This window comes from Colias philodice, chromosome 10 (genome assembly GCF_061535455.1).
Source record: "Colias philodice isolate Cphi_HAF_F1 chromosome 10, ilColPhil1 Martin Lab GWU primary, whole genome shotgun sequence".
NCBI lineage: Eukaryota > Metazoa > Arthropoda > Insecta > Lepidoptera > Pieridae > Colias > Colias philodice.
This window is the reverse complement of record NC_143095.1, coordinates 1,265,961-1,279,412: the sequence shown is the minus strand read 5'-3', so window position 1 is coordinate 1,279,412 and position 13,452 is coordinate 1,265,961. Positions and strand designations below refer to the sequence as shown.

The 13,452-nt window shown below is 34.1% G+C and overlaps 1 protein-coding gene and 1 long non-coding RNA gene across 2 annotated transcripts in view; one reads left to right on the top strand and one right to left on the bottom strand.

Moving 5' to 3' along the window:
• Positions 1–7,895, bottom strand: part of LOC149485009 (terminal nucleotidyltransferase 5C) — a 192,987-nt gene extending 185,092 nt beyond the window's left edge. Inside the window, exon 1 of the mRNA XM_089699699.1 lies at positions 7,710–7,895. The gene's annotated coding sequence lies outside the window, so the exon portion shown is untranslated. The remainder of the gene's footprint in view (positions 1–7,709) is intronic.
• LOC149485003 (uncharacterized) overlaps positions 1–13,452 on the top strand; it is a 126,006-nt gene that overhangs the window by 13,542 nt on the left and 99,012 nt on the right. The gene's annotated exons all lie outside the window — the stretch shown is intronic.

The following is a 13,452-nucleotide window of genomic DNA, read 5'->3' as shown; positions in this document are numbered from 1 at the left end:
GCATAACACTGTATCACAATTTCCAGTCTATGCAGATTGCGTGATTTGCAGACGTATTAGCATAGATTGCTCGTTTGTAACCATTTCTGTATACTTCACGTGTATCAAAATATACTGCACTAGCGGCAATGTAATCCGAACTGATGTACATTCCAAAACCAGATCCCATACATGGTAGTTCTTCTTTACATCATCGTACGTTTTTTCCTATGTTTTTTCTTTCGTCCTGTTTTTAGATAGGTGTGTTTTAGTAATTAGTCTGTTTGCTTTTGTAATATGAGTATTGAGAATATATTCATTAAAATAAATTCAATTGAAGTTTAATCGTCTACGTGTATCTTCGGGATATCTATAAACAAAATTTTAAATACGTTCATATAAGTGCACATATTTCAAATTCGAGAATATTCGAATGACATTTATATAATTTACATTATTCCCATTTGCAGATTTGTGATTAACTAAAATTATAAGGAAATACATAATTTTGCAATTATTTCCTATTGATTACGTATAAACGCATTATAAACGCAACAATTTTAACCTTTAAATATAGAATTAATATTACAAATAATCCCAATAACATAAAAGGTACTTAATAAACATTAAATAATGGTATATCGAAAGTCGCATACACGCAAATTTCGCCGCATATCTACATAAATCAAAATAGTTTCTGTTAGATCATGTGTGAATACACGTCCATGCGCGGTTATTGTTTGTCTTTCCTTCAAATACTTTATGATCGCTAAATTGTTTTAGCTAATCTTATAAAAATATTCTAGATAATTAAATTGTTGAAAATTTTCTTGTAGAAATAAATTATTGAATATTCTGTGAAGATAAACTTATATTATTTCAAATGATAATAGTGCATAAATTTGGAATTTAGAATTATCCGTTTCAAGTAAATTCAAGAATATTACATGAAAATAATTAAAAGTATGTAGATTTAGTTTAAGAACACTTTCAATCTTTCGAGCTATTTCCATGCAATTTCAAAAGACATGTTTCAACGTAAAAGACAAACATACGAACTCATTTATTCATAACCAAATATAATACTTTTTAACAAAAAACAGTCAATTTGAAATGAAAATAATCCTTACATCATAGTCATTAAGTTTCCTACTTCCCTCAAATTAATATTTAGAAACTACTTTATTGCTTTGATTAATTATGAGAAAACCAATCTCTATGAAATTACTCATTTGATTGGATTGATAATAACCTTGTCTTTTTCGTCTTAAAATTAAATATTTTGTATAATGTGTGATTTTTATCTAATCTAACGAATTTTGTAGAAAACACTAACTACCATTATAAAGCGGTCGAAAAAATAGGAAGCAAAGTCCATTTTCGATTCTAATAATAAACTGTAACTGTAAAATACATTGCTTAACAATGCGGTTACAATTCAACCACTTATTGCATTAAAAGCATTCAAACAATAGAAAATGCTTTTATATCACAAATAAAGATTTCGCGTTACGTAATTTTTTTGATTTCTTTTTTACAAAAAACAACGTCATCTGATCATATCGATCTAATGTTCAAAGGTCAAAAACAATAAAAAAGTGTAGTTTAGCAACTTATTATATTGTGAAAATAGTAACAAGTTTAGGAGTTTTAGGACATTAGATAGTGATACAGAAACAACTCCCTTTCGGCACCTTTCGGCATATAGGTACGTGTAGCGTACTTACATTAATATTTTATTCATATACCTAAATATATATATATATTTTTTATCTAGCTCATAATTCTATACCTGCCTACTGATGTGTACAATATTATAATAACTTACATCCTGAACAGATAGATAGTTTTTATTTTTTGTGTTAATAACGACTTAAGGTAATAAATCGGTATTACACCGATTAAATAAACATATTTTATTTTATCCTGGTTCATCCTGAGCGAAGCATACACAAGGGGTTCATTCACAACATTTGCATATAACTATTGCCTTTGTAACAAAACTGAAAAATTAACGAGTATTGTCAGCGAACAATATCCAAAATATAAAATAAAAAAAATTTCGTTATTACGAAGCTAAATATAAAATAAACCCCTGATTACTGATAAGGGATCTTAATGGATGCTGCTAACAACATATTTAGTGTAACACTATTGCAGGAGAATGCACATCAACAGCAAACAGTGACGCATCTTAAGAATGTGAAAAAATGCTTTCAAACAGCGCCGTTTCAAGGTTTGTTGCAACATTATCATTGAATTGTCGCTCTTACTTCTGATCTCGGTAAAATGATAGTTGCATCAGCCCAGATGTTTTACCCGCAACTTGAACGTTATATTTAACAATTTTGTGTTTTCCAAGCTGTTACCCACCACTTCAGTTCAAAGGAAATTGTCAAAAGACTTGGACGTTTCACTGCGGTGAACGCCTATATCAATCTCTAGCCTCCTAACATCTCCAGACATAAAAATTATACCATAAAACCATTACCGTGCGACGAGAATGAACGAGAAACTAATACACTTTTGCATTTATAAAATCTATTAAAATAAGAAGAGATAGAAACAACTGGACGTTAAAAAATGAATGTAAATTCATATACCAAAGAAACCCTTTACGCTTAATCCAATGTCATTTCCGTGCTATTCTCAAGGAACATAATAAAGAGACGTTTATGACGATCAATATCATCAATAGATATGACTTTATCCGACGGAGCGTTGACAAAAGCTGCTTAAACAATAACATGTCCAACAATGTATAAGGAAAATCGACTCAGCGACTATTTATTAATGTTTTTTCGACCATTCTAATTTGGCGCCAAAATTATGATTTATTATCTATGGTCCATGCAATATAGATTATATAATTTGTTTACCAATCAACACAACAATTATACAACTTAATTAACACAGTTTTGAAACTTGATATTTTAATTTACGCGACAGGATGTGTTTTTCCAAAAAAATAAAGGCAAAAAAGCTTTCGTCCTCTTGTAGGTACTGGGTAAAGGGCAATAACATACCAATTTTTTTGAATTAACACTTCCGTGTTATTTGCCTAATTCAAGGCTAACCCTTTATTAAAAAAAATATCTTTCTGAGATTTTGATACATAATAAAATAAGATTTCTATAAATATTCTTCACGTTTAGGTATGTTCGTATTTAGTATAATATCGTTTACTTCTTTCAGCGGTCATCAAATAACACATTGAATGAAATATTGTCCTGATTCGAAAAAATTTAGTAGCGCCAAGCTAAAATGAAAAAAACGTTGTAGAAATAAAAATTTCTTATGTAAACTTAAAAGACAGCTGATTACAAATAGACTACAGGCCCATGTTGAAAAAATTATGGGTCATTTGACCCACCACCTGACCTATCTAGAATGATATAAGAGCATAAAATAATAAGATTCAGCACTATGACGTCACTCGTAAGCTGTCCACCTGAGTGCAGGTGAGAATTCTAAAGTTCAGGTAGAGATTTTCTCCCCTTGTCTCCATGATTTTTGTACGGCGTTGCGGAATAATGGCTTAAAAGCAGTATAGAAATAGTATGACACAGATGCCGTACAAAAATGGTGGTCCACAAAGTCGGAATTTATTTTTATTTTTCGACAGTTGCCGGGGTAAATTTGGTCATTTGATTTTGTACGGCATCTGTGTCATACTATTTCTATACTACTTTTAATCAATTATTCCGCAACGCCGTACAAAAATCATGGAGACAAGGAGAGAAAATCTCTACCTGAACCTTCGAATTCTCATCTGCACTCAGGTGGACAGCTTACAAGTGACGTCATAGTGCTGAATCTTATTATTTTATGCTCTTATATCATTCTAGATAGGTCAGGTGGTGGGTCAAATGACCCATAATTTTTTCAACACGGGCCTGTAGTCTAAAATAAAAACTATATTAGAACATATCAATAGTGAAATATGGGATCATATTATAGAATGCATTGACACTGGTCAAATATAATTTCAGACCTCGCGTGACTATTAGAAAATAGCTATTATAAAAATAAATTTAAATAATAATACAAAAAATAAAATACCTTATTTACTCTCATAGTTACTTGTCTTTTGATTTTTTCGAAACACCCAATTAACTGTGATAACTGAACATTTCTTTAAAATAAATTGTTTGCTTTTAACAGGCCATTATAATAAGTAACAACATGTTTGATACCAATAAAATGGCATTAAATCATGAAGCACTCCTTACTATCTCCAAATATGAAAAAAATATATAACGTGTGGTCCCCGAGAGAGAAATGTGAAACCGAATGAAATGATACCCAATGAACGATACAATCATACAAGTTATCCGTATTTTAAATAAATGTGCCTTTAAAACCTTTTACAATTTCTGTTACACAGACTTATAAATCACGTATTTCTTTGATCATTCATTTATATTTACTAATGCCCAAGATTTGCATAGTACTGGAAAACCTAACAAAAATTTAAAATAGAAATCTATAATCGATTGTTCCTCAGACTCTCATTTCCCTAAGACATACAATCCGTTTTTTATGTTCATATTACATATTATCAAATTTATATTTCCCAAAATAATATTTTAAACAAATTGGAAATCTCAATAGCCCAGTAACTGATGAAGATTTAAAATATTTATTCGTTCAACTTGACTGCGTCCTTTTACTGAATTGTTCAGGTATTTTTGGTTGTTTTACAGTCATGAGTGTTGCACATACTTAAATAGATTCAATACAAAAGTAAAAATATTATAAATTGATATGAATATCAATTTAGTTTGCCACGTAACCGCCAGAGGCGCTGCTGTCATACAAATAGGAAACCAATAGGAAATGTAGTCGCTAACAAGTTCACGCGACAAACTCTGTTGAGCTAACTAGCACCCGATACTTACACACCAGGTTTAATATATAACAATAATAAAGGCTAGTGTCTCACAATACATTGAATGTCTCTAAAGGGCTTCTCTATATATTGAATCTGTCTTTATGTAAGCCTTGCAAATGTGAAATGACCAAGTACATTCTCTACTAGGTAATATAAATGATAAAAAATACCGTTTTGTCTGGCATGTCCGAGATGTCAGGAAGTTGTAATTATATGCATCTCGTATAATTAATGACAAAAGAACTTCTTACTTCACTTCAATTAGGTACACCTAAATATATCTTACATTAGCTGTGCCTCGCGGTTTTACCCGATGATATATATTCCTCGATAAATAAGTTCTAACACCGAAAGATTTTTTCAAATCGGACGGATTCGGACCAGTAGTTCCCGAGATTAGCGCGTTCAAACAAACAAACAAACGAACTCTTCAGCTTTATAATATTAGTATCTATAGATATAGATTTATTTAAGACTAGCTTCCGCCCACGACTTTGTACGTGCATCCCCGTTTTTCCCCGTTCCCGCAAAAATTTCGGGAAATCCTTTCTTAGCGGATGCCTACGTCCTAACATCTACCTGTATGCCAAATTTCAGCCCGATACGTCCAGTGGTTTGGGCTGTGCGTTGATAGATCATTAAATCAGTCACCTTTGAGTTTTATATATATATAGATTTACATTTGTTTTCCTTTTCTGTTTCTCGATCTATTTTTATAAACGCTTTAAAATTAAACTTGCTCATAACCATGATAGCGATTATAATACATTCATTAATCTATTCGTAGCGTATCATTTTATTGTAATGAGCATAAAGTTTAACAACATAACCTCTGATTTTTACTATAAATAGCAGCTAATCATTTCTGATAACATGTAATATGTAAACCTCTTACCTACAATTTTCTTTTATTACTCTATTATCAGTTTTATTCAGCTGTTTATGCAAAATAACCGGATGCTATAGTTAGTATTAAAATGTCAGGTTATACAGAAGATATATTACGAAGATAAAAGCCTTGCTTCATCTATAAATTATTTAACAATTCAATCAAAACACTATCACCATCAATGAAGTGTTTTGAAATTTTTCTTATGTTTAGGCGTCTATGCCTATGATAGTCATAATATTTAAAATGCGTAATTATGCACTTGTTTTCGCAAGATTTCTAAGCGATTCCTAAGGGTCTTCAAGGATAGAAATGAAAGATAGACAACTCCAGAATAATTTAAATATTTTACGCTTGAAATTAGGTAATTGTCTCGACAAATATCTTTGTTTATTTTAATAAAATGGTATATTTTGTTGGATATCCAAATCGCCGACATAACTGCGACGGAGTTGTATTGAAATAAATTCATCTTCAATAGAAATATTTCATAAATTGTTGCGCTCTGAAGGGTGAAACTCTATTGTGTGCTTTTGTCATCTTGACAGTCGCATTTCTTGTACATTTGAATGTAATTGTTTGTTATAACATCATTATTCGAGACATTTATAAGCCTTTAGACAATTATATTAATACTAGCGGCCCGCCCCGGCTTCGCCCGTGGTACATATGAAAAATAGATGTTGGCCGATTCTCAGACTTACCCGATATGCACAGAAAATTTCATGAGAATCGGTCCACCCGTTTCGGAGGAGTATGCAGACTAACATTGTGACACGAGAATTTTATATATAAGATTTTAGCGGAAAATCGTAACATTAGGTAAGTCTATGGGTATGTGTAATGTGAATATTTTTTGATAATTTCGATGGAAAAAGAGGCTATAGAACGGAGCCACAAAAACTAAAATTATTATCTGAGTGATCTGAATGATTTACCTACAAAGCTAAAGAAAGAGGTCACATGTGGACATGTTATTCTTAAGCTAGGTAGGTACCTACCTACGACTAATCTGAGCCTGCGAGTTACGACGAAGGTTCTCTAGATTCTTGGAGTTGGTACAAAAAAGGCATAAAATAAAATGGGTATGATATTTTATTTTTATCGTACTATTTTGTGTATCGTACGTAACTAGTTAGGTACTTTACATCCTTAAAAAGGTTACAGCTAAGTTAGGAATTAGGATAAAGCACTTAGGCAACCCACTCAGAAAAAATTCGTGGGCAGCAGTTTTATCTCAGTCTGTTATCGTGCAAAGCCGCAGAATCTAGATAGGTTTTAATAACTTTAATCGTACCTATGTATCATAATAAGGAAAATGGTAATAAAAATTATATCGGGACAGGGGTGATAAATGCCGTCAATGTTTTATATTCCAATATTTTAACGGCTAGGTAGGTAAATAGATATTTTGAGTTAAACATCGATTTACCTAGTAACCTACTAATCATCGACAGCTCGTGTTGAATGCTAATTGCTAATAATCCACAAAATATGTCATTGCAATTGAAAATGTACTCGTGTCTTTATCTATTACGCTATTTTATGTTAGCTATAAAAAAATAACTGCTCGTTCATTCTTTCAATTATTGTTAATTTTAACGATTCGATTGGTCACATCATGTATGAGGTGTTTCGTTATAAATGCGAATAAAATTGTAACGCAACGGAACGCTAAAGAAAGCATTGGAAAGTTGATTTTACGTGCATCTCGAATAGAAAACTGAGCGAGATGAGTCGTGACGCTTCGGTGTAAAACATCAAAGGGTTGCGCGACCGAATCAACAAGTGTAGTCTTACGACGTGCATTACGCCGCTCTCTGTGCCAAACAAAGCAACTAGTGGAATTCTAAGACGGAGGCAGCGATCGTGAAAACTGGGCCGGACATGTGAGCTGCGGCCGTGACCACATTACAATCACTTTTCAATTAATAAAGAAGCAAGCACCTGCAGAATGCAACTGTCACTCTTGAGCGTTCAACGCCGGCGACGCTCCGATCTCACTTGGCTGCACTTGTCCAACGTGACAACTATGTTTACGTGTTAGCGATGACACAGGCACAGGTGTACCGGTCGCGGGCCGTGACGTAGAGACACGTGCGTTCTGCGCGACGGATGGCGCGCGACTGACGCGGCAGCGGTGCAAACTGCTTTACAGGCGCGACGTAGTCAACAATCGCAATTCGCAACTTGAAATACCTACGTAACGTAACTTAACTCCACAATATTATAGTTTCGTAATAGTATTACTCGATTAATGCACCGTTCTCGTCTAATCGTTGTCACGACTCGGGTGGAGTCCTTGGGATTCGATTTGATCCTTTGAAACGTAAATGCCTACGGCACGGGCAAGTAGTCACGCAGCCATAGCTTCGAATTAACCGTGCTGTTATCAAAAATTCGAAAGCTGCCCCTATGCTTTGTTTTTGTAACAAAACCATTCACTGAAACTACTTTTACCTACTCTCGTAAGGTATTTACAACCTGTAATATTACCAGTCAATGACTGTAATAACTAATATTTTCCTACAAAGTCCAACTCACATTTCTTTTTTCCTTGAAATTTCTTCTAATATCTCTTTCGTAAGTAACATAGATTGCTAAAACATCCAAAACTGCCAATAATAAAGTTCTTAAAGGTGCCATAAAGTGATAGGCTCAAAAAGTTTCATGAATACAGTCTGTTCTCGAATCTCGAGACAAGTTTTGTAAGGCGATGTTGTTGAGTCTGTGAGGGGCTTTGTGATGAGTTCCGTATTTGCAAATTAAAATAATATTTAAAAATTAAGATTTTTATTTCTCTTTAATATATAAATAAAAAATATTCGCCCCGGGTGGGAATCAAACCCACGATATTTGGCTTGGAACTTGGAAGGCAGGGCCACTATGCCAACCATACTAACCGGTGATTCGTCTTCACAGCTTTCAATATTGCCCAATTTTCAAATAATACCTCCAACAGTTCTAAAAAACTTAGTTCACAATATTTACTAGGTATATTTATAGGTACTAGTGGTAACCTAACTCGATTACTGACCTTTAGAATTTTAATTTAAACTTATTATTTAACTTCTGAAGTACTTTCGGAGTAATTTACGTAGGTAGTTCCAGCGAGTGCGTAGGAAGGGAAAATATCCATATTCTATTAGACATTTATTTTTAAAACCATCTCAGTCTTAGAACTGTATACTTTTCCTATGATGATAGTTCAGTACGATACATTTTTTTTAAACAAAGCATCCTGACTACCAATGATATGATATAGGATACGAACATAACATTCTATCTTCAAAAACGGCACACTAACGCACATACGAATTAGTCAAAGTATGGTATTAGCATGATTCAGCTATCGTGAACGAAAAAGACATAACTGAAGTAAAATCTAGTTAAAAAAGTCACATTTCACTCTAAACACTATGGTGCTACTCCAGAAGCTCTTATAGGTACACCTTTCTACTTATCTTGCTATTCAGCAAGATATTAGATATAGATATAAGAGATTCCCGTCAGTCGATCAAAATATTTCCATAATTCCGTAAAACTTCTACACGAATAATTTTTCTTTAAGTCATACTATCTTTATGACCTTGAATAATTTCGGGTGACACTGGTGAAATATGGAACGAGTTTTAATTATGGACTATTTGAATATTCATTGCGTCGTCGACGTTTACAGGCGCCTGAAATTGAGGTCGATCTGTAATTATTTTAGGGCTTATATTATAATTTATAACATACGAGCGCTCTATGATTCTTAAGGAAAATGTAATTTTTGCAGAGCTCCGTACTTCAAAGAGCGGAATAATAAATCAACAACATCAGGTTATGTATTTTTCTTCATTCCGTTTTTACGTCCTAGGGCAAACGAGGTGCCTTGTATTATGTAAGAGACTCACGTTTATAAATTACATATCTTAGTATTTGTTTAATCCTTTTACCTACTTTTACTCCTACAGTTGTTATAAACATAGAAGTGTCTATTTTTGTTATTAATTCGTATTCTTTTCCCAAGCTTTCCCAGTTCTTATTCCTCTTCTTTCTTACCCATACCTTTGAAAGTCGACAATGTATTAACGGAGTCGTAAGGCCTGAAAATTTATTTATGTCTCTACAAATGTGCATGGGCGGTGGTAACTGGTATCGCTTACCATCAATCCATCCACCTTCTTCTTTTCCGAAAATAAAGAATTTTATAGACAGTTAAATATCCATAATAAATATGTTTTTATGATGTTCGCCATCATTGCATAGTTATAAAATAACGAGGATTGTCACATAGTATACTTTTTATGAAACTTGAAAAAAAATTGGCAAGCGGCAGCTCTTAAAGTAAAATAAATAAACTTCAAGAAACGATATTTAATCCAACTACATATATGCTTAAATTTATATGTTTAGAATAAGGGAATACAGGAGCCTCGGGCGTCCTCTGTGAGGGTGTAATATACTCCACAGTTCAAGGTGGAATCTATTCAAAGTCCTACAATATTTTATAAAAGAAAACAAACACACTTATTTATCGGCTAAGAACTCAAAAGCTCGTGGTCCGGGAGCCAGCAGCAGATTTTATGACCAAGTTCCTCTCAAGCGGTAATTAGTAAAATGCATCAAAGTATAGTATTATGAAGCCTCGTGAACGTCAGCTGGAGCTCGGTTGGGGGGAAGAGCGGTTGTAGCCTCCCGTATCAGCTGACGGTTTTTCCACCAAGATACAGCCAGCTGACATATATATTTATCCACAGTTACATATAAGCTATCATCAGGTAAATTTTTGTTTGAGAGGAAATAACGGAAAATAAATTTTTCTTTAAATTTAACTTTCATGTTCGAGACACCAGCTGACGTATAATACACCATGTTGTAACCAGCTGACTATTTTTTTTCGTTGAGATATTGGGTTAGCTACAATTTGACAAATTTTTAGCTGAGAGGAAATGAATGAATGAATGTATTTTTTTTCCTATGTGCGTGGGAGGCACCCCCCCCCAACCGAGCGCCAGCTGACGTTCACGAGGCTTTATAATACTATACTCTCATGCGTCTGACGAATTATCTCTTGAGAGGAAATAGTTAACCAAATTTGCACCTGGCTCCCTAACCATCGGCTTATTTTTCAAAATAACTCATATGTTTATTGAAGGAACATAAATATTTAGTAACTGCTCAATAACCATATTTACCAATTAGTATATTTGATAAACGAAAATTGTACTTGTGTTTTCGATATACATATAATTAATAAAATTTCACAATTTTATACATCACTACTATTGTGATACTATTATGTATTATTTTGTATAATATTATTTACTAGAGTTGCAATACACGAATAGCAATAAGTATTCGATTTGATTTTCCTCGGCAAGAATATGCTGACTCGCATCATATCGGAAATATCATTTCTAATATTAATACACAGTATATATATCTGAAACAAAAGAGAAAATTTAAAAATTTGAAAATTTAAATTGGTGATTTTAATTTATACATCGCTTTTCATTTAATGGTTCCTTAATTAATTAATATTTTTTTATCTGTTAGTAATATTTGCTGGCAACAGTAAAAAAAAATATTTCATTTATTTTTCACTCACAACAGTAGAACGGTAGAACCAACAGTCATTTTTTAGGAATTTATCTACTGTTATTAATTATATTCGTTAAATTCCTATATTAATGGAATTTTAATATTTGTCTCACCCGTTTGTCATAGTTACCATCATGCCTAGCTATCATGATATCGGTAAAAAAAGTTAAATTTCTCCAACCATATTATAATATGATATAGGTACGTTTCAGTAACCGTGACGTTCAATTTATTGCAAAATTATTTTATTAGAATATTGCATAAAACTACGAAAAGGGAGTTATATTCTGGTGTTAATATAAGAAAAGACTAAGCTATTGTCTCCACAGGGGTTTATTTGCATATAGGCTTATCGTGTTGCCTCGGCAGACATGCTTTTCCAATAAAATGTCGAGTTATCCGACGCCTATCATTTTATGTTACAAAGCTACTTTTATTTATGTAAAAGCCGGGCAAAGACCCCGGCTGTAGGTTAGGAGAAAAAAAGAGCGTGTGTGCCGTGCACAGTTTCAGAAGTGAAACTTCTTTAGCAAGATTCAAAGACACCAAAATCATCGCCTTCCTCTATGACGTGATGGTATTGCTATGCCGCGACCTTGAAATCTAACTCTCAACGCAAAAAAAGTTTCACTTCAAAAATAGCGTTGGTATATAGGTAACACCCTGTAGCTTACTAGTTGTAAAATAGTTTTAATTTTTAAATTTCGGCCTGGTAGTTTCGGAGTCTATTCAATACAAACTATATGTCCACGCCAACAATATTACATATATCTAAAGCTGAAGAGTTTGTTTGTTCTTTTGAAAGCGATAATGTTAGAAATTACTTAAAAGTTAAATGTTTTTTTAAATTATTTCAGCGCTTGTGCTGGATATACATACCTATATACGTGTAGGATAGCACTCAGGGATCATGTACATATAAAAAATTTATAAAGAATTAAATAGACTAAGAATGAAGAGCAAAACATATAAATTTACCTTTTTTTAATGACACTAGACATAATTTATGTAGATAGGAAGTCTTAGACATGTTACATTTGTATGGATCATGAGTAAGAATGCTTATATAACTTCTAATGTGCATACAAATATATAAAAAATAATCGTATACCTATTTATTTAATAATAATAAATACTTATATTTTTCATTTATCTGCGCATGTTATAACATCACCACTGCTAAAACGGCGAAGGAAAACACCTTGAGGAAACCGACATGTCGAAAAATCAAAAGTTCGACGACATTTGACATCTGCCAACCCGCTTTTGGCCAGCGTGGTGGATTATGACCTGTACCCTCAAAGGAGGCAGTGGGAACTGGGAACGTATATATGGGCTGATGATGATGATAATAATATCGGCCTGGCAATAATCATGGTTACAGGTTAAAAACACAACATTGATGAATATTATTTCATACTTCTATTAGAACTATCAAAGCTTCTTTTTTTTTTTTTTTTTTTTTTTTTTTACGTTGGGAAATGCCTTTACGCATCCCCCTCGACAGTTTTACTGTCCAAGGGGGTATGTGGGACTCGCACGAAGCCATACCCACTAAAACCCAACGGTTGCCGTCTATCCTCTTGAACGGCGGGGGTTAACAGCCAGGCCTTGTACCCCCGCCGTCTGTGGCGACTGCCGCTTCTTGGCGGCCCTTCGAGATCCGGGAGTGCCAATGGGCGACGATATTAAATAATATCGTCGTTCCATTTCCGGATCTAACCACCTTACGCCGCGGGGGGCTCCGGTTTCCTTGCCGCGTGCATAACTATAATATGCGCGTACCTACGGAAACCTCCCCCCGCGCTTTTTCTCTAAGGTAGTTTACGGCTGGCGCTGGTCATAAAGACGCCTACGCCTGCCGGGTCTGCGCCGACGTAGAGGATCCGCCGCTGGGTCGTTCTCTCGGGCCCTCTCGGCGTCCTCTTTTCTTTTCATAACCGTCGCACAGAAAGTGACGACGGTCTTCCATGCACGGTCAGTGTCGCCAGTGACCATAGTCTCTACAAGGGCCCGCAGGGTCAGCTGGGTGTCTGTTCCTAGCAGGCTCTCGAGAGACCTACGCTCCTCTGTCCATGCTGGGCATTCCACAAGCGTGTGC